This window comes from Marmota flaviventris, chromosome X (assembly GCF_047511675.1).
Source record: "Marmota flaviventris isolate mMarFla1 chromosome X, mMarFla1.hap1, whole genome shotgun sequence".
Classification (NCBI taxonomy): domain Eukaryota; kingdom Metazoa; phylum Chordata; class Mammalia; order Rodentia; family Sciuridae; genus Marmota; species Marmota flaviventris.
The window spans coordinates 33,857,199-33,879,502 of record NC_092518.1 but is presented as its reverse complement, the minus strand read 5'-3'; the positions used below and the strand labels follow the sequence as shown (position 1 = coordinate 33,879,502).

General features: G+C 46.0%; 2 non-coding genes across 2 annotated transcripts; both read right to left on the bottom strand.

Moving 5' to 3' along the window:
• Positions 1–2,518: 2,518 nt before the first annotated feature.
• Trnaa-ggc (transfer RNA alanine (anticodon GGC)) lies at positions 2,519–2,590 on the bottom strand. The gene has a single exon. It is a non-coding gene; the product is annotated as a tRNA-Ala (tRNA).
• Positions 2,591–3,988: 1,398 nt separating this feature from the next.
• Trnav-cac (transfer RNA valine (anticodon CAC)) lies at positions 3,989–4,062 on the bottom strand. The gene has a single exon. It is a non-coding gene; the product is annotated as a tRNA-Val (tRNA).
• Positions 4,063–22,304: the final 18,242 nt, after the last annotated feature.

Here is a 22,304-nt window from a genome sequence, read left to right as displayed (position 1 = left end):
AAACCCAATCATTGCACCCATGAATTCTCCTCATTGTTTCACACATGTGGGGACACTTCCTGTCTAAACCATAACACACACCATGTTATCCCCCGCCTTTTTTTTTTTTTTTTGTATCAGGGATTGAACCCAGAGGTGCTTAACCACTGAGCCACATCCCCAGCCCTTTATTTCTTTATAAATTTATTTTGTGGTGCTGGGGATTGAACCTAGGGCCTTGTGCATGTGAGACCCTTTTTTTATTTTGAGACAGGGTGTCAGTAAGTTGCTGAGGCTGGTCTCCAACTTGGGATCTTCCTGCCTCAGCCTCCCAAGTTGCTGGCATCACTGTGGTCAGCTTCAACATGTTTTCTGAGGTTCATACTTGTCCTTGTATGTGGACGTACCACAATTTGCTTATCAGTTCATCTATTGATGGTTATTTGTGCTAGTTCCCTTTTCATTTTTCAGTTATGATGAATAAAACTGCTATGAATATTTGTGTACAAATCTTTGTGAGAACATCTGTTTTAACTTCTTATGGGGTAAATATCTAAGAGTAGAAATGGTTGATTCATATACATTCCTTATAAATTCTATGTTTAAATTTATAAGGAAATGCCACACCATTACCTTGCCTGGCTAAGATATAATTTACATACCATACGGTCTGCGCATTTAAAATATATCATTCAATCCAGGTGTGATGGCTCACGCCTATAATCCCAGCAGTTCAGGAGGCTGAGGCAGGAGGATCGTGAGTTCAAAGCCAGCCTCAGCAACTCAGCAAGAGCCTGTCTCTAAATAAAATATAAAAAAGAGCTGGATATGGGGCTCAGTGGTTAAGGGCCCCTAGGTTCAATCCCAGGTACCAAAAATATAAATAAATAAATATATAAATAAAATGGCTCATTCAAGCCAGGTGCAGTGGTCACTGAAATCCCAGCCACTTGAGAAGCTGAGGCAAGAGGATCACAAGTTTGAGGCCCACCTTAGCCACTTGTGAGACCCTGTCTCAAAATAAAATAATTAAAAGGGGAGGGGATATAGGTCTGTGGTAGAAGACCCCTAGGTTCAATTCCCAGAACCTAAATAAATAAATAAACTGTATCATTCAATGTGGGGCGTGGCTTAGCACATGTAGTGCCCTGGATTTAAACTCCAGCACTGCAAAAAAAAAAAAAAAAGTAAATAAATTAACAAACATAAATAAAGTGCACCATTCGGTGGTTTTTGGTATTCACAGATATGTGTAATCGTTATCACTTTGGTTTCTTTACATATCATAAATTCGTTGAAAATTGGGCACTTCAAATAATATCATGTGGAACTCTCAAGAGCAATTTGTCTGCCCTGCTCCTTTTATTCTTGTCTCTTTCTTTCTGAATCAGTTCTTTAAAGTGTTGTTCTGTGTCATGCGTGGCCAGCGCAGTGTCTGCTGGGTTTGCTTAGGTGCTCAGTTAATGAGTGGAGTGAGATTTCCTTAAATGTCTAGAAACAATCTTCTCGAAGTTTCTGCGGCTCTTTGCTGTGGTGTTCCTGGGTCGGCCCTCCAGCTCAGCTAGCTCTGCTACCTCTGCCTTAGCCTCTGCTTCCTGCCTCCTCGGAGCCTCAAGGCCAGCCAGAGAGAGGGCTGAGGGCCTTCTCAGCCCTACAGAAGAAGCTGACCTTCTAAATCTCCAGGAATATGTCAGAGGTTTTCAAAAGCCCCTATAACCCTCCCCTTCACAAGCTTTCCCTCTTCCTATTGTCCCTGTCTCTGTTGGCAATATTTCTAGTTGAATTGGAACTTTGTAGGTTCCAGAAAACAGCTACTCTTCAGGGAGGTCAGCTGGAAGTCAATCATGGAGAAAGGCCTCAGGGCCTAGTTAGGTAGAGAGAGTCAGAGAGGTGGTTCTAGCTGAGACCTCTCCATGGTCGCTTTCCTGGGACCGCCTCCGCTCCTGGGCAGCCTGTCCCCTTCTCTCCCTGATGACTGTGTCTGCCGCTTATTCATTCATCCTTTCTACTCTCTTATAACCTCTGATTACCTGTGGCATCTCATTATGACATCTTAACTCCTGCCCCAAGGTTAACTCATGAGTACCCGGTGTGTCCTAGTTTCATTACCAACTTAGAGAAAACCTTGTCCAGCTGAAGGTAAGGTGGAGACAGATGTTCTATAAAAAACACCTTCCAGAGGCTGTGGGTGACACAACTTCACTCAGGAGGTGCTGAGGATTGGCACTTTTCGTTTTGTTTGGTACCAGGGATTGAACTCAAGGACACTGAGTTACATCCCCAGCCCTTTATTGTACTTTATTTAGAGACAGGGTCTCACTGAGTTGCTTAGGGCCTCACTTTTGTTGAAGCTGGCTTTGAACTCGAGATCCTCCTGCCTCAGCCTCCTGAGCCGTTGGGATTACAGGCGTGCGTCAGCAGTGTTAGACTGAGTTTAACTCTGGCTTCAAGCTGCCTCTGTAAGTGTGGCCTTTCTCTGTCCACAGTGAACTACAGCCTACCTTCATGTGTAAAAAGACTGTAGCCTATTCTTTTTCTTTGGTGATGCTGGGGATGGAACCCAGGATCCCATGCATGCCAGGCAGGTGCTCTTCCACTGAGCTACACCCCCCCGCCCATGTAACCCAGTCTTGTCATAAGTAGCTGAGTCTCAGCCAATCACAGGCAGTCAACTGTTCAAACCACATTCCCATAAGACACACTTGAGTTGTAACCACTTAGACTACCTCTGTACCCTACTTCTATTCTTGTGTGTCACTTCCTTTTGTCTGGCTATAGATATAACCTGCCCATGTGGTGAGATGGAACATTCTGGACCATTTTTGGCCTATACTGCTGCCTAATTCTAGAACTGCAAATGAAGCTAATTAAGGTCTATAAAACTGGATTTGTTGTAGTTTTCTCAAACAGGAGACATCATGAAAGGCACATCTATGATTGTCACATGCTATGGCACAGCAGGATAGTTAAGAGAAGAGCATCCAAAGCCAAACTGCCCCAACTTGTCAGTGTCCTTGGGTAAGTGAACTTCAAAGGACCTCAGTATTCTTATCTGTAAAATGGGAATAGTGATAATAATTCTACCTACTGCAGGAGGATTAAATGAACGGGTGTGTGTAAAGTGCTTAAAACAGCATCAGGCATGTAATAAGTGCTCAATAAATTCTAGAAATTATTCTCCATCTTTTTTTTTTTGGTGGGGGGGCGGGGTACTGGGGATTGAATCCAGAGGTGCTTAACCACCGAACTACATCCCCAGCCATTTTTATTTTTTAATTTTGAGATAGCATCTTGCTAAGTTGTTGAGGGTCTTCTAAGTTGCAGAGGCTAGCCTTGAACTTGTTATCCTCCTGCTTCAGCTCCCCCAGTTGCTGGAATCACAGGTGTACACCACCACACCCAGAAGTCACTTTCCTTTTCAAAATAATAGTACCAGCTAGCATGGTGGCCCAGCCTGTAATTCCAACAACTCAGGAGGCTGAGGCAGGAGGATCACAAGTTTGAGGCCAGCCTTGGCAATTTATGGAGACTCTATCTTAAAGTAAAAAAGTAAACAATATAAAGGGCTCGGGGTGTATCTCAGTGGTAGAGCACTTGCTTAGCATATGTGAGGCCCTGGATTCACTGCAAAAGAAGAGGGGCAGGTGTTTACTGAACGTAAGTTTATTTAGTCCAGAAATATCCATATCTCCCATTAGTCTCCCTTCTGCTCTGAATAAAGGAAACTGAGAGACCCAATTATTTTGTGAAAATTATGCTTAGAAAAAGTGGTAGACATGCCCACCTGATCCCTCTTGTCCCCTTCTTCCTGACTTGCAGTACCCCTCTATTACTGGAGGCAACATTGTGTCCAAATAGGCCACGGTGTTTCCCAGCCTCTCTTTCAGTTAGGATGACACTGATGTGTACATAGAAGTTGACGAATGGGGTTTCTAGGAAAGGGGTTTGGCTTCTAGCCCCACTCCTATTTCCTGCCTAGAATGTGGTTTATTGTGTGTGTGTGTGTGTGTGTGTGGTGCTGGGGATTGAACCCAGGGCCTTGTGCATGTGAGGCAAGCACTCTACCAACTGAGCTACATCCCCAGCCCCCAAGAATGTGGGTTTGATGTTAGACATTTTGTGCCGTTCAGGATGGAAGCCATGTTCTATGAGGGAAGAAGTAGAAAAATAGTACCTGGGCCTTAGTCTGCTTATTTCCAGACTTTTCTGACATAAAAGAGAAATAAGCCTTCATCTTGTTAAAACCACACCTAATCCTAGCTGGCAAAGCAAACACAAAATCAGACTTTAGGAAGGAGAATACTTCTGAGTGATCATTTATGTAGGCCAGAGTACAAGTGCCCTTGCTGTCCCCCAGAAGCCACCTATGATAGGCAGCCTCAAAGATGACCCCAGATGATCTTTGCTTCCTAGTGTTCCCTCCCTCGCACACGCCCTTCCCACAGAAGCAGGGCTGATCCCTTCAGTCCACGGGAGACGGAGGAAGTGCTCGGGTGTCATTTCTGAGGTTAGTCTACTAAAGACACTGTAGCTTCCACCTGCTCCCTCTTGGACCACTCATTCTGGGGAAGGCCAGTTACTGTGTCATGAGGACACTCCAGCAGCCACGTGGAAAGGCCCACGTGATGAGAAACTGAGGCCCCCGACCCACAGCCAGCACTGCTAGCAGATTACATGAGTCAGCCATCTTGCAAGTGGATCCTCCAGCCCCAAGAATTCAGAGGCTGCAGCCCAGGCTTGATTCAGGCCCTGGTCTGAATCACCCAGATAGCCACTCCCACATTCCTGACTCACAGGCCTTGTGAGATAACAAGTGTTAATTATTGTTTTACCCTGCTACATTTTGTTACACAGCCGCAGATAACTGATACACCATCTTATGGGGTCCTCTTTCTGGGCTTCTCTCCTGCCCTTGGCAAAGAGAATGCTGCTAGATTCTGGCTCTTTGGGCTCGTGGACTCTGGAGCAGCCCTTCCCAATGAGAGGGCCCTGTTCTCTAGATGCTGGAACTAGACACAGGCCTGCCCCAGAGACGGATCATTGTAAATATCTTGCAGGCCCAAATGGAAACTGAGTCCTTCTACGGAATCAGAGACTCTTCTGGGTCAGAGTGCTTGGAAAGGGGATCACTAATCCCAAGAAAACTGGATAGTTAAAGACAGACTTTTTTTTTTTTTTTTTTTTTTTTTTTGTGAGTGGGATGCTCTACCACTGAGCCATATCCCCAGCTCTTTTATTTTTTATTTTGAGACAAGTTCTCCCTAAATTGTCCAGGTTAGCCTCAAATTTGAGATCCCCCTGCCTCAGCCTCCTGACTCTCTGGGATCACAGATGTACACCAGCACACCTGGCAGTGCTGGAGTCTAATCCAGGACCTCACACCTGCTCGGCAAGTGCTTTAACACCGAGCTACAGCCCAGCTTAAGGTTCGATGGCCCTTGGTGTCCATTGGTTCCAAGAAACATACCCCCTGCCGGATGCCAAAATCTGCAGGTACTCAAGTCCCTCCTACAACATGGCATAGTATTTGCCTATAAGCTACACACATCCTCCCATGGACTTTAAATCCTCTCTAGATGAGTTATAATACTTCATACATTTAAGTGCTGAATCAATAGTTGCTATACTATATTGTTTAGGGAATAATGACAAGAAAATACGTCTGCACATGTTCAGTATAGACGCAAGTGTGTGTGTGTGTGTGTGTGTGTGTGTGAGAGAGAGAGAGAGAGAGAGAGAGAGAGAGAGAGAGAGACTGGGGATTAAATCAGGGGGCCTTGCATGCTAGGCAAGTGCTCTACCAATGAGCCACATCCTCAGAACTTTTTTAAATTTTATTTTGAGATAGGGTCTTGCTAAAGTGCTGAGGGTCTAAGTTGCCAAGGCTAGCCTAAAATTTGGGATCTTCCTGTCTCAGCCTCCCAAGTCCTGGGATTATAGGTGTGCAACACCGAGGCTGGATGCATTTTTTTTTTTTTTCAGAATCTTTTCAATCTGCAGCCAGGCATAGTGGCACATGCCTATAACCTAGTTACTAGAGAGGTTGAGACAGGACGAGCACAGGTTTGAGGCCTGCCTTGGCAATTTAGTGAGATCCTCAGCAATTTAGAAAGACCCTTTCTCAAACTAAAAAAAAAAAAATTAAAAAGGGCTGGAGATGTAGCTCCATGGTAAAGCACCCCTGGGTTTCAATCCCTATGATCAAAAAGAAAAGAAAGAACATTTTTAATCTGTGATGAGTTGAATCAATGAATCAATGGATAGAGAATGCACAGATACATGCCAGGTGCCATGGCGCATGCCTGTAATCCCAGAGGCTCAGGAGACTAAGGCAGGAGGATCCCAAGTTCAAGGCCAGTTTAGCAATTTAGTGAGGCTCTAAGCAACTCATTGAGACCCTGTCTCTAAATAAAAAATAAAAAGGGCTAGGGATGTGATTTAGAGGTTAAGCATCCTTGGGTTTAATTCCCAGTACCAAAAGAAAAAAAACAGAGATACAAAAATCCAACTGTATGTCTGTTGTTTTATACATGTGCATGCAAAATGAGAATTGCTGTTGTTTTCTTTTCTTTTTGGTATGTGTGTGTTGTTTTTGTTTTTGTTTTGTTTTGTTTTGTGGTGCTGGGGATGGAACCCCGGGCCTCATGCATGCTAGGCAAGCGCTCTACCACTGAGCTATACACCAGGACCCTGTATTTTTTAATTTTAATGTAAATGTGATACCTATGTAATATACACACGAAAAAGACACACATTACACATGCACAGCTCAATCACTTTTCACAAAGTGAGCCCAGCTCAAGAAAGAGAATGTGATCAAAGAAGCGCCTCCTGCGCCCTTCAGGACACCACCTCCCAGAAGGTAATTTGTATCCAGACTCCTGACAACATAGTGTACTTTTCCTGTTTTGGAAATTTTTATAAATTGAAACCTAAATGCATGCATTTTTATTAGTTGATGATGAATTTTTTTTACTTTATTTATTTATTTGTATGTGGTGCTGAGAATTGAACCCAGTGCCTCACACATGCTAGGCAAGTGCTCTACCACTGAGCCCAACCCCAGCCCCTAAGCATGCATTTTTTGTATGCACATATTTTACATTTTACATTAGTGGTATTGGGTGATATATTTTATCCTCTTTCTTACCTATTTTTCACCAAGGACTGAATTATTCAGGTCTATTTCATTAATATGTGTACATATAATCCATGGCTTCTGATTGCTGTATGGGCAATAGGCACCCACCACACTGAACCTATGCACAGTCCTTGAGGTGGACCCAGATCCCCTGGGGATCTCTGCCTCCACTGTGCACACTGCAGTGACCATTTCTGTACATTCCACCTGGAGCATGGATACAGGTTGTACAAAAAAGCACCGACACAGCAAACAGCCTCTGACACCTGTATCCTGTGGTCCCCTGCATGCTAGGTTGGCTCTAGACTAGCATCCAGAAACTTCTATTTAGAGAAGGTTTCCCCTATTTCTAGAACTGATAAAAGTGGCTCACTTTGCCTCAATTGTTTGCACAAACAATATGGTTCACGCAGGATACCTGCTTTCCTTCTGAGAGTGTGGTATGTGCTGGGTAGAGAGTGCCAACGTGCCCAGCCTCCACTGAAAACCCTGGACACCAGCTAATGAGTTTTCCTGGTAGACAACATGGCACAAGTGTTGTCACAACTCATTGGTTGCTGGGGAAATGAAACATGTCCTGTTGACTCCACTGGGGGAGGACCCTTGGAAACTTGAGCCCGGTCTCTCTTGGACTTTGCTCCATGTACTTCTTCCCTCTGCTGATTTTGCTTTGGATCTTTTTGGTGTGACATGTCATAGCTATAAGTCTGATTTTATGCTGAGTCCTGGGAGGCCTGCTAGTGAACCATCAAATCAGAGGGTAGGAGCCAGCACAGTGGCACGCACCTATAAGCTCAGCGGCTCAGGAGGCTGAGACAGGAGGATGCCAAGTTCAAGGCCAGCTTGGGCAATTTTATGAGACCCTGTCTCAAAATAAAATAAAAAGGCCTGAAGTTGCAGGTTACTGGTCGAGCACTCACTTAGCATTGAGGAGGCCCCAAGTTGGATTCCCCAGCTTTGAAAAACAGGCACAATGTTTGGGGTCTTATTGGATTTTAGAGACAACATACCCCTGCGTCTGCGGGGCTGCTTTGACACAATAGCCCAGCAACCCACACCTGGCCGATTCTGAGCAAAAGTCAGCTTTGCAACGGTCAAGGCTCAGTACCACTTTCTCTGCCACTTGGGCTGGTGCTACTGGAAAAGTTACTGGCAAGGGGGGACACTGTATGAAGCAGCATCCACAACGCTAATAAGAAAACCAGGCACAGATTTGCAGAGTCTGAGGCAAGGTGTGGCCTCTTCTATGGCCAGTTGTCCTCTTCCCTCTGGATGCGTGAACTTGGAACATCTTCAAAATTTGGTTCATACCACATGTGATGGAGTCTGTAATCCCAGTGACTCAGGAGGCTGAGCCAGAGGATGGCAAGTTCAAGGCCAGCTTGGGCAATTTTATGAGACCCTGTCTCAAAATAAAAAATAAAATGGCTGAAGATACAAATCAGAGGTAGAGCCCATGGGGTTCAATTCCCAATACCAAATAAACAAATAAATACTTGGTTCACCACATACTTTTGGGACCTTTCTGTAGGTAATTAGCACCTACATTCTGTGGCCTCAAGTTTCTTGGGCTAAATTTTTGCTTTATTAATAAGGACTCATCACAATTTCCCTATTAAGTGATCTACTTCTGCTGACTTTGTGTCCCAACTGGTTTTGTGACATTAAGTTAGCTAATATCTCGAAAAATGAGAATAACACCTTGCATTCAACCCTTTTTATTTTTTTTATTTTTTATTTTTTTTTTTAGAGAATTTTTTTAATATTTATTTTTTAGTTTTCGGCGAACACAACATCTTTCTTTGTATGTGGTGCTGAGGATCGAACCCGGGCCGCACGCATGCCAGGCGAGCACGCTACCGCTTGAGCCACATCCCCAGCCCCCCTTTTGATTTTTTGAGACAGCGTCTCACTAAGTTGCTGAAGCTGGCCTCAAACTTGCAATCCTCCTGCCCCAGCCTCCCAAGTTGCTGAGATTACAAGTATGCGCCACCACACCTTGCAGTACTTGTTTGAAATAGTATACAAAGTGCTCAGCACACTGGTTGTTATTATTATTATTATTTAAAACTATGTTGTTAGGAAAACAATATGAAAGTTTGTAAAAAGAAAAATTAAACAGAATTGCCATATGAGGTCTGGGGATGTAGCTCTGTGGTAGAATATCTGCTTAGCATGGATTCAATTCCAGCACTATCCCAAAAAGAAAAACAAATTACCATATGATTCAGTAATTCCATTTCTGGGTATGTACTCAAAAGAACGGAAAGCAGGAACTCCAACAGATATTTGCACATCCCTGTGCTCATAGTAATATTATTCACAGTAGGAAAAGGGTAGAAGCAACCCAGGTATCCATCAATGAATGAGTGGATAAACAAAATGTGGTATGTACATACAATGGAACACTATTCAGCCCTTAAAAGAAAGGAAATTCTTTTTTTTTTTTTTTTTGTATTGGAGATTGAACTCAGGGTCACTTAACCACTGAGCCACATCCCCAGCCCTATTTTGTATTTTATTTAGAGACAGGGTCTCGCTGAGTTGCTTAGGGCCTCTCTAAGTTGCTGAGGCTGGCTTTGAACTTGCAATCCTCCTGTATCAGCCTCCCGAGCCTCTGGGATTACAAGCATGCAAAGGAAGGAAATTCTGAAATATACTACAACAGGATGAACCAGGGAGACACTATGCTAAATAAAATAAGTCAGTCACAAAAAGACAAATATGATATGACTCTATAAGACAACTAGAGTAAGCAAATTCATAAAGACAGGAGGTAGGATGGTGTTGGCCAGAGGCTGGCAGTGAGGGAAATGGGGAGTTCGGGTTGAATGGATACAGAGTTCCAGCTTGGGAGGATGAAAATACCCTGGAAGTGGATGGTGGTGATGGTTGTATAATAGTGTGAATGTGCTTTGTTAAAAGACAAAAAAAAAATTACAAGACATCTAATTTTGCAGACCTTAATTGGCTTTATTTGCAGTTCTAGAATCATACAGAAGTATGGACCAAAAATGGTTTAGAGCCCTGTGCGGTGCCCCACACCTATAATCCCAGTGACTCAGGAGGCTGATGCAGGAGGATCACAAGTTCAAAGCCAGCCTCAGAAACTTAGTAAAATCCTAAAGCTACTCAGTGAGATCCTGTGTCCAAATAAAAAAAATAAAAAGGACTGGGGATGTGGCTCAGTGGTTAAACGCCCCTGGATTCAATCTCTGGTACAAAAAAAAAAAAAAGGAGGTTTAGAATGCTCCATCCTCTATCCCATCACATGGTCAGGTTATATTTATAGTCAGACAAAAGGAAGTGTTAGGGGCTGGGTTGTGGCTCAGTGGTAGAGCGGTTGCTTAGCATGTGTGAAGCACTGGGTTCGATCCTCCAGCACCGCATATAAATAAATAAAATAAAATTCCATTGACAAATAAAAATAATAATAATACCCCCCAAAATGAAGTGTTATAGTTTGGAAATCAGGTGTCCCCCAAAAGCTCCTGTATTAATCCAGGAATATTCAGAGGTAAGATGATTGGATTATGGGACCCTTAACCTAACCAGTTCATCCTAATTTGAATCGACTCACTGGGTGGTAGTTGTAGGCAGGAGGGGCTTGGCTGGAGGAGGTGGGTCACTGTGTGTGTTCCCTGGAAGAGTCCATCTTTCCTGTGACCCCTTCCCTCTTTCTTTCTGCTTCCTGGCTATCGAGATTTGAGCAGCTGTCCTCCACCACCTGCTCTGGCCATGATGACCTGCCTCAGCTTGGGCCCAGAGCAATGAAGTTGGCCAACCATGGACTGAACATCTGAGATCATGAACTCAAATAAATTTTCCACTTCTAAGTCGTTCTTGTCAGGTATTTTGGTCACAGAGACAGAAGGCTGACCAATAGAGGAAGTGATGTAGAGGAAAAAATGGAAGCAAGGTAGAGCCACAGCCTGTTGATTACAGGTCCAGTCTGCCTTATTCAAATGTGGTTTGAACTTTGGCTGCTTGTGGCTGGCTGAGAGGCCACCACTTGTTACAAGAGCAAGTTGCATTCTGCTTAGACACCAAGTTAGGCTGCAGCTTACTACATAGGGAAAACCCTTTATGCCACACTTAAAATATGTCACAGGCTATTTTAGGTCAGACTTAATACCACTAAGTGGTACACTTAAAAAGGGTGAAAATATTCAAGTTTATGTTATGTATATTTTACTGAGACTAAAGAGGAGTCTCTAATGCTCCCAAAAGGGACTTTTTCTTTTCCCATCTTTGACAGTCAGGGCTGCCCCCAGATGCTCCACAGCTGCTCAGAATCGTTTGCTTTGACCACAGTAGCTTTGGTCTCAGGATGTTCCAGATGACTCTGCCCCCACCCCCAGCCTCTCTGGATGACTCCACCCTCTGCAGCCTCTTCAGCTGTCCCCAATCAGGTTCATAAGAAGCCTCTCTAGGCCCTGGGGCTGTGGCTCAGTGGTACAGCGTTTGCCTCGCATGTGTGAGACCCTGGGTTCGATCCTCAGCACCACATAAAAAAAATAAAACAAAATGAAGGTATTGTGTCCATTTACAACTGAGAAGAAAAAAAGCTTTCAAAAAAATTAAGAAGCAGCAACCCCTCTACCTACCCACCCATAGCTACGCAGAAAGTCTGCAGCTAGCTGGCAGGACACTGCCACATGCGTGAGCCACCTTTTGTCTGCATGTCTGCTTTTTCCACGCCCCAACACATCAATCAGTGGCCTGCTCCTCCTTATGCTGCAGCATGATGCTAACAAAGCCTCTCACACAGGGATTTAATTTTGCCTGTTTTTTGTTGTTGTTTTTGGTACCAGGGATTGAACTCAGGGGCACTCAACCACTGACCCCATCCCCAGCCCTTTTGGTATTTTATTTAGAGACAGGGGCTCACTGAGTTGCTTAGGGCCTCACTAAGTTGCTGAGGCTGACTTTGAACTCGAGATCCTCCTGCCTCAGCCTCCTGAGCCGCTGGGATTACAGGTGTGCACCACCGCGCTAGGCTGTGATTTCTATCTTGAGTAGGCTGAGCTGGTTGTGCTGAGGGCTGGTTATCTGAGTGTGGCTAGGTAACAGAGAACAGTAGGGAGCAAGAAGAACTGCTGGGAGCCACTAGATTGGACCGTTTGAAGAATTCTAGAAAGTTCCAGTAACTGCTGGTTTCAGCTTCCTGGAAAGCAGCAAGGAGGGCCGCTGACACCAAGAGCTGCTGGCATTCAAAGCTCAGAGCTGCTAACACTAAGGGAGCTGCACTTCACCCATTGGTGATTTCTATCTGAACTGAGCAAAGCCCCCTCAGCCAATTGGTAACATCATCACAAAAAGTACGTGAGTTAAATGAAGTTGAGATTGTGTGTGTGTGTGTGTGTGTGTGTGTGTTGCTGGGGATTGTGCATGCGAGTCAAGCACTCTACCAACTGAGCCATATCCCCAGCCCCTGAGATTTTTTCATGATTCTTACCTTTCTAAGACTAGCAAGTACATCTTCTACTTCTTTGGTGTCTATTGATTAAAAATATCCTTGGGATACTAACAACCTCATGGTACTGAAGAAGTGGAATGTGTGTACACAAAACTCATGTTCTAGATGAGTCTATATCTCTCCATAGTGTCTGCTAAAATGTGTAGACACAGGGCCTGATGAGCGGTGACCAGCATTTACACAGGGATGGATGCCTTTTGCTATCACCTCTAGAGCAAATTTTTTTTTTTGGGGGGGGTATTGGGGATTGAACTCAGGGGCACTCAACCACTGAGTTCAATCCCCAGTACCCCCCCAGCCCTATTTTGTATTTTATTTAGAGACAGGGTCTCACTGAGTGGCTTAGGGCCTCACTGTTGCTGAGGTTGGCTTTGAACTCATGATCCTCCTGCCTTAGCCTCCAGAGCTGCTGGGATTACAGGGTGGGCCACTGCACCCAGCCTTAGAGCAAATTTTATAGGTTATCTGAAGGGTCAGGTTGTTTTCTGTTGAGCTTCTCTTCCTATCTGTGGTAGGGAGCCTCCAAGATGGCCCTCCAGTGATCTCTGTTTCCCCGAATTCACGCCTTTGTGTCATCCCCTCCTGTTGAGAGTGCACTGAACTTGATGAGAAGCCAGACACAACGGTAGTGACCTGGAGAGTTGGCCATGAGGGAGTGGAGCTGGGGGGTGGCTCAGTAGTGGGGAGCCCGCACAGTGTGAATGAAACCCTGGGCTCGACCGCTGGTAATGGGGAAAAAACAAACAGTGGCTCATCTCCCAGTCCGTATCTCTCTGTGTCTCTCTCTCTGTCATCTCTCCCACTGGGGGAATCCTTGTCCTAAGCCCACATGGTAAGGAACTGAGACCTCCTGCCAACAGCCACAGCTTTGATGTTGGAGGTGGATCCTGTAGTCCCAGTTGAGTCTTCAGAGACTCCAACCCTGGCCAGCAGCTTGACTACAACTTTCCCTATGTGACCTCCTAAGCCAGAAGCATCCAGAGCCTAACCCTTAAAATGATGTGAGGGGCTGGGGTTGTGGCTCAGTGTAGAGCGCTTGCCTACCATGCATGAGGCACTGGGTTTGATCCTCGGCACCACATTAATGTAAAATAAAAATATTGTGTCCACCTAAAACTTAAGAATAAACATTTTTAAAAATGATATGAAAAACCTGGGCGCCATGGCGCATGCCTATAATTGCAGCAGCTTGGGAGGCCGAGGCAGGAGGATCTCGAGTTCAAAGCCAGCCTCAGCAAAAGCAAGGCGCTAAGCAACTTAGTGAGACCCTGTCTCTAAATACAATACAAAATAGGGCTGGGGATGTGGCTCAGTATTTGAGTGCCCCTGGGTTCAATTGGTGGTATAAAAAAAAAGATGTCTGGGAGGATGAGTGTAGATTTTATACAAATACTATGCCATGTTATATAAGGGGCTTGAGCATTCGGAGATTTTAGTATCTGCACAGGGCCTGGAACCAGTCTCCCAGAGATACCAAGAGGTGACTGTCTATTTCCAGCTCTTTTGTTCTTGTTCTTAGGTTGAGGGAGGATGCTGCAGAGAGCGTGGGGACTAAGTGAAGGCGACCCCTGCCAACAGCATGATGTTCATGACCTCCAGAGAAATAAGGTGCCACGAGCATTGGCCGGTGTTCCTGAAACAGGGCCATGCCGCAGAATCAGAAGGAACCACGCTGCCAGGGGAGGACACACAGCCCTCAGAATGGCTCCATGGAGGCCAGGCTCCAGGGCCTGCCAGAACCTACCAGAAAAGAAGTCAAAGATGATTTTTGCTGGGCTGGGGCTCAGTGATGCAGCGCTCACCTAGCCTGCGTGAGGCACTGGGTCTGATCCTCAGCACCACATAAGGCAAAATAAAGATATTGTACCTACTTACAACTAAAACAATAAATATATATATTTAAAAAGCCTGCTTTTGCCAGGTTGGGTACAACTGAAACCAGAAATGCCAGGATCTCTAATTTCCAGGATTCAGTAAATATTATTTCCTCTTTTCTCAAAGAAAAAACACTTGATTCCAGTTTACTCAAGGTCTGAAATAAACTTTTCCCTTAATTGGATGATGTCGTGTATTGTATACACTAAATGAGAGAAGGGTTGGGAAAATATAAACAGGATATTCTTACCATAAAAGTGAAATGAATTGCTAAGTGAAACGAATGAAACTGAAAAGGGTACATGGTCTGAGTTCAACTGTATGACATTTTGGAAAAGGAAAGACTATGGAGATCATTTTTGTGGGGGGAGGTGGGTAGCAGGGATTGAACCCAGGGGCACTCGACCACTGAGCCCCATCCCCAGCCCTATTTTGTATTTTATTTAGAAACAGGGTCTCACTGAATTGCTTAGCGCCTTGTTAAATTGCTGAGGCTGGACTCCAACTTGCAATCCTCCTGCCTCAGCCTCCTGAGCCGCTGGGATTACAGACGTGCACCACCACACCTGGCTCTTTTTTTTTAAATCAGTGGTTGCCAGGGGTCAGAGAGAGGGGAGAGATAAATAGGCTAGGCATAGGGATTTTGAGGAGAGTGAAACTCCTCTGTATGCATCACAAATCCATCAAATATACACTACCAAGAGCAAACCCTAATATAAACTATAGACCTGGGGTGACAATGATGTGTCAATGCAAATCCACTGATGGTAATCAATGTACCATTTGGGTGGAGGGTATCCATGGCCGGGGAGGCCATGGGGGGGCGCCGGGAGCATGTGGGAGATCTGTATACCTGCTGTTCCATTTTGCTGTAAACCCAAAACTGTCCTAAAAAATAGAGTGGAGGGACTTGGGTTGTGGCTCAGTGGTAGAGCGCTCGCCTCGCATGTGCAAGGCCCTGGGTTCCATCCTCAGCACCACATAAAAATAAATAAATAAAATAAAGTTTTTTTTAAAAAAAAAATAGAGTGGAAAGGAAAATGATAAGGTAAGCTTGGCTCTGAGGGCACAGGATTTAGAAGTCACAGAAATTTCAAGCCCACTTAACCTCAGAAGGAGGTTAGAGATCACAGGTGTTTTGTGAACCAGATGACAGAAATTACTATGGATGATGGGAGGATGTTGTAGCGGGGCCTCAGCAAAGTCTGGACTCCTTCCCTGGTGGCCTGCTCCTTTCTGGGCCAGTGTCTCTTTATTCTCATATTCTTCTTCTCTTTTCTTCCCCCCAAGTGTTCCCTGTGCCTCCTCAGGCCTTTAGCTTCCCACAGCGCCCCTATTTACATGGAATAATTTGTTTTTCCTTCAGTGTTTATTCTTTTGTGGACCAACCATATTTTCTACAAGAAGCATATATTTCTATTATCCAAATACAGCGAGGCGCACCTGTGAATCCCAGCACTCGGGAGGCTGAGGCAGGAGGGTCTCTGGAGCCCACAGGTGGCCAACCAGCGTGGACAGCAGAGTGAGATCGTTAGTGAAGTTGTTCGGCCAGCCTGGCTTTCTCTGATTTGAGACTCCTTGTAATTGGGCACATTTTGGAGGATCTCTGAGTTATCACAAGGTTATCTGGTCAGATCCAGCCAGTCATTCTGCCCTGGTGATAGAAGTTTTCTCAGCCATATTGAAGTGACAACACAGAAAACCAACACAGAACATGTTTGGCTCTTAGATACTGTTTCCCATCCTCTATCCCAGTCCTACATTCCTGAGCAAGGAGACTCCAGGGGCTCAGTACCTTAGGGGCAAGGGGTGTGCCCAGTCCCACAACTGTGGCCCTGAGAAAAAGGGTGCTGGAGTCTGGCACCAAGGAAGAGGCCTGGAGCTCACCATCAGGGGGAGTCGGTGGGCACCCAGGTTGCTGGGAGGGTGTGGGCTGGGGGCTCTCAGGTAGGCCTAGTTTTGTGACCCCCAGCCAACTCTGAGCAGGGATGCCAGGGTAGCTTCCGGCTGAGCGCTGGCCCACTGTCCCCGCTGACTCCCAGCCCCTGCAGCCTGTGCTTAGGAGCCGTGGAGGAAGTTCACTGCCAACTGACCTGCAGTCGCCCTCTTATGTAACCAACAGCGACCGCGGGAATGTGTGCATTCCGACTGTTTGTTTTCTTTCTTTCTTTTTTTCTTTCTTTCATTTTTTCCCTGTTACAGTAGGTTTTTTAATTTATTTTTTAATTAATAAGTGTGCAGAAAATAAAAAGGAAGCCACAGCCCCCGCGCTGCACTGCCCTGCGAGCTGCGGGCTCATTTTCCTGCAGCCTAGCAGCCAACCGGACAGACAGGCCCTGGGGAGGGGGCCGGGACACCGGGTGCCAGCCATCCTGAGCTGCAGAGGCGGCAGACCAATGCGACTCCTTCCTTTCCGTCCCTGCCTGGCGCCCTGCGTCCCTTCCCTTCCTCGCCCTCTCCCCTGGCGGGTTCTGGGCGTCCTTGCAAGGAAAGGACTTCAGAGGGTGGCTTCGAGGCCCGAGAACTCGCATCGATCATTGCAAACGTCGCTTAAAAAGCGGGTGCAGGCTCCACCAGGCGGTGGAAACTTGGGTGGCACTCGTAGAGAAGCGACAGCGCTCCCGATCTCGCAGCCAGCCTCGTTGGAAGCGCGCTCCTGGGCTTCAGGGGTGCAGGCGGGGACACCCTGGCTTTCACAAGAGTGTTTACAATGGGCCATGATCTAAGCTCGGAGGGGACTCAAAGGGGCAAGCGGTCCCCTCCCATAAGGCCACAGGCGAGCAGGAAGGGTGAGCCTTAAATCTAGTTACAGAAGCCTTCTGTCCCCTCCTGGAGGGATGTCCCTTCCCTGGAGAGGTGGAACTGGTTTGTGATTCTGCCTGACCTGCCTTTGCCGTGGTGGCAAGGTAGAAGGGCCTTGTCGCTCCTCTCAGCTCCCACGTCCGCCACCTTCAAGCAAGCTGGCCTGGGCCTTAGTTTGCACAGTGACCAACCTGAACAGCTGCACAGGGAGCTCCCGCCCTGATAGAGCACGAAGCGCTTGGGGAGACCTTCCTGGATAGGGGTGGGTGGGGCTCCCCATGTCATTCCCCAGAAAAATGTATATAAATGTCCATATTTGCACAGCTCAGGGTTGGGTGAGCAGAAGGGCATTTGGGAGGTCAAAAGTGGACCTGGTGGAGGAAGATGGGTTTCCTTTCTGCACCAGTCGCAAGCATGTACAGAAAATGCACTCAACCAGAAAAGGCGTCAGGAGCAAGTGTGCAGGTAAATTTCCTAATAAAATCTCTCCAACCTCCCCCTCCCCCACTTTGTTCAACTCTTTGTTATGGAAAATTTCAAAAAATGATAAAAGCAGATGACTAGATAATGAATCCTCGGCGTCAGCAATGACCAGTGTAGGGCCCATTTTGTTTTGTCTCTGTCCCTCCCCACTCCCTGTCCTGGTCAACCCTCTGGAGGAGCTGGGATTATAGGTGTGCATCACCTGCACCCAACATCCTTTCTTTCTATTTTTCTTTTCTTTTTTTTTTTTTTTTTTTTTTTGGTACTAGGGACTGAACTCAAGGGTATTTAAGCACTTAATCACTGAGCCACATCCCCACATCCCCAGCCCTTTTTTGTGTGTTTTATTTACAGACAGGGTCTCACCAAGTTCCTTAGGGCCTCGCTAAATTGCTGAGGCTGGCCTCAAACTCACGATCCTCCTGCCTCAGCCTCCCAAGCTGCTGGGGTTTCAGATGTGCACCCCTGCTCCCAGCCTCTTCTTGTTTTAATGATAGATTGAGGTTCTGTTTTAGTTAACCTTTGCTGTGTTACAAACTGTTAGCACAAAGAGATTGGGCTGGATACAAGCTTCATGGGTCATTTCAGCCTTTATTCAGGACCGGAACTATACCTACAGGATGGACCCATTTTCCTGGTGGTAAATGAGCCACTGAACAAAGGAGGGGACTGGGCTTATACAGGTTGTGGGTGATTGAGTGAGCGTGTCAATCTGGGTACTCAGGAATTTGGGTCTTTGGCTTGGGGGTGGGTGGCCGGGGTTTATTTTGGAGGTGGTCCTGTTGCCTAGGGACTATCTGGGAAGGATTTATCTTGAAAGAGACCACAGCTATCACTTTCTTCTCCCAGGCCTCACTATTCTGGGGTTTTTCATTTTCCATATCCAATACAAACCAACCCCAGAACATAATCACCCCAAATAACAGTTTTTCTTATTTCCCACCATTATGGGGAGCGGCCCATCCTGGCTGTCCTTTTGTCTGGGCTGACTGCAGAGCTGGGGACTCAAACCCAGGGCCTCTGGCCGGCTAGGAAGGCTCTCTACCACCGAGCTGCATCCTCAGCTGAGGTGTGCCAGCTACTGCAGGGCTGCGGCCGGCACCCACCACTCTCCCCTCCACCACAGCCACCCCCAGGAGGCTCCATGGGCTTCTTTATAGAGCAACCAGCTTCCTCCAAGAGAAGCCAGACAGAAGTCTCAAGCTTCCTGACGCGTAGGAGTCCCTTCTATTTGAGCAAAGCAAGTCACAAAACCAAGCCAGCCTGGGGTGGAGGTGGGGAGAGAACAAGACCCCCAGTTCTGGATGGGGAGGAACCAAGGGCAGAGACACATTGCAAAGTGATGCGCATGCTAGGAGGAAAGGATTTGTGGCCTTTTAACAATTGGCTGCAGTTTGTGTCCCATGAATGTCTCTTTTTATTTATTTATCTATTTATTTATTTTTGTGGTGCTGGGGATTGAACCCAGGGCCTTGTGCATGTGAGGCAAGCACTCTACCAACCGAGCTATATCCCCAGCCCACTCAGCACCTTTTCATTTTTTCTCTCTCTTTTTTTTTAGAGAGAGAGAGAGAGAGAGAGAGAGAGAGAGAGAGAGAGAGAATTTTTTAATATTTATTTTTTAGTTTTCGGAAGACATAACATCTTTATTTGTATGTGGTGCTGAGGATCGAACCCGGGCCGCACGCATGCCAGGCGAGCACGCTACCGCTTGAGCCACATCTCCAGCCCAGCACCTTTTCATTTTTATTTTGAGACAGGGCCTCACTAAATTGCTGAGGCTGGCCTCCAACTTGTGATCCTCCTGCCCCAGCCTCCAGAGTTGCTGGCATTGATTACAAGCAAGTGCCACCACATCTGGTTGTAAGGTTCTTATTGTTACATCTGTCATATAGGTGATCTGGTGGTGCAAAGCTATGACCATTATTATTCATTTTCTTTTTTCAAAAGATATTTGAAATATAACTTTATTCTGATTCTAAATAAAACAGAATGGAAATAATATTGACAAGATTTCACAGGGTGTGGTGGTACACTCCTGTAATCCCAGTGACTCAGAAGGCTGAGACAGGAGGATGTCTAATTCAAGGACAGCCTGGACAATTTAGCAAGACACTGTCTCAAAATAAAAAAAAATAAAAAGTTTGAGGATGTATCTCAGTGGTAGAGTGCTTGCCTAGCGTGTTTGAGGTCCTGGGTTTAATCCACAGCACTGCAAAACACAGTTTCACCACGGAATATTGTGACATGACCTTAGTAAAAATCAAGAGGGAAATAACTACATCCCAAAACATGTGGGACCAACAGGGTTTAGTGGCACACATCTATAATTCCAGAGACTTGGGAGGCTGAGGCAAGAGGATCATGAGTTTGAGGCCAGCCTTAACCCTGTCTCAACATAAAACATAGAAAGGGCTGGGGATGAATCCCAGTGGTAGAGCATCCCTGGGTTCAATCCCCAGTACTGCAACCTATCAATAAAAATATGTAGGGCTAGCTGAGTGTGGTGGTGTGCACCTGTAATCCCAGTCACTCAGGAGGCTGAGGCAGGAGGATCACAAATTCCAAGCCAGGCTTGGCAACTTAGCGAGGTTCTAAGCAACTTAATGAGAACCTGTCTCTCAATAAAATATATTTTAAAAATGGGCTTGAGATGTGGCTCGGTGGTTAAGCAGTCCAGGGTTCAATCCCTAGTATCAAAATAAAATAAAATGTGTGTGTGTGTGTATGTGAGTGTGTGTAGAGCTAAAACATTTTTTTTTTTTTGGTACTGGGGATTGAACCCAGGGGCAGGAAGCCACTGAGCCCCATCCCCAGCCCTTTGTGTATTTTATTTAGAGGCAGGGTCTCACTGAGTTGCTTAGCCCCTTGCTAAATTGCTGAGGCTGGTTTTGAACTCGAGATCCTCCTGCCTCAGCCTCCGGAGCCGCTGGGATTACAGGCATGCGCCACGGCGCCTGGCTTAAAACACAATTAATTGCCACATTCGCTCTGAAGCCCATTCATATCCTTCAGCACCCTGAAGTTGCAGCACACATCTATTAGCTTTGCAATCAAGTGGCAAACACACACACCACCAAACGCACAGCACAGTGGCCAGAATGAAGGAGATGTGGGTGAATGAGAGTCCAGCTGAGGACTCAGTCCCATGGTGGTGGGTTGTATGGAGAGGGAGGCAGAGAGGCCCACATCAAACTGGCCTCCCAAGAAGCAGGCTTGGGGACCCTCCAGCATCCTATGCAGGCAACCCTGCCCTGCAGAAGACAGTCTGCAGCGACAACCCCAGCAGTCAGGGGGCCCACTGGGTTTTCCCTGTGGGAGGGTCAGACATGCCAAGATTCATGCTAAATGTGGACACTCTTCCTCAGAGTTCAATACTAGCTTAGTTTTTAATAAACACAACACTATTTTGGTGCCATAAACCTATTTTTCACCATCTGGCATCTCCTTCTGCCTCTTCTAGGACAACCTAACTGAAAAGAAAAAAACTGTCAGGGAACCAGAAACACGCCACCAACCAGGATATCACCATGCCGTCCCTTTCGAGGGGACAGGGGACCTCTCTTCAGTTTGCATCTGCTTAACTTTGAGCAACAGATCTTTAAAAAGCTCTCTTCCTATAAGTGTCTAGAGAACAAAATAAAGAAATTTAGCTTACGAAATGCTAACGAAAAATGAAAGTTGGACTTTTTTTTAACATAACAGATGATGATAATCCTAAAATACCCCTAAGACTAAAGAAGAAATCCACCCGTTCTGTCTGAGAGAATGGCGAATCATGGCCCTAAGCCATCCTCTGTGATTTCTTTGGGGGTGACACGGAAGGAATGGAAAGCACCGGGGGGACCAACAGGAAAATTAGCTTAATTAGTCAAATTAGCTTAATTAGTCAAATTGGCTTAATTAGTGGAAAATCATTCTCCTTGGAACAAGCTTTTAATCCGTCTGTGATAATGGTGTGATTCTATGAATTTTCTGGAATACGTGCCAGGTGTGTCTGTGGGAGTGGGAGTGTTTGTGCCTGTGCATGTGTATGCACAGGTGTGTGGGGGCAGGTCCAGGTTTTGTGCTGCTTGATTGTACAATTTGAGTGGCCCTTTAAAAAAAAAAAAAGAAGAGGGGCTGGGGATGTAGCTCAGCTGGTGGAGTGCTTGCTTTGCATGCACAAGGCCCTGGGTTCAACCCCCAGCTCTGCAAAAAAATAAAGAACACAGGGTTGTGATGGGGTTGGGGGTGCAGCTCAGGAGTAGAGTGTATCCCTAGGGCCTGCACCTAAGCCCTGGATTCCATCCCCACACCACTAAAGACATGCACACACACAATACGGATACAAATAAGGAATGTTTATGTATATATTTTTAAGTTTTTGGTACTGGGAATGGAACCCAGAGACGCTTTACCACTAAGCTACATCCCCAACCCTATCTATCTATCTATCTATCTATGACAAGGTCTCACTAAGTTGCTTAAGGTCTTGCTAAATTTCAGAAGCTGGCCTCGAATGTGTGATCTTCCTGCCTCAGCCTCCAGAGTTCATGAGATCAC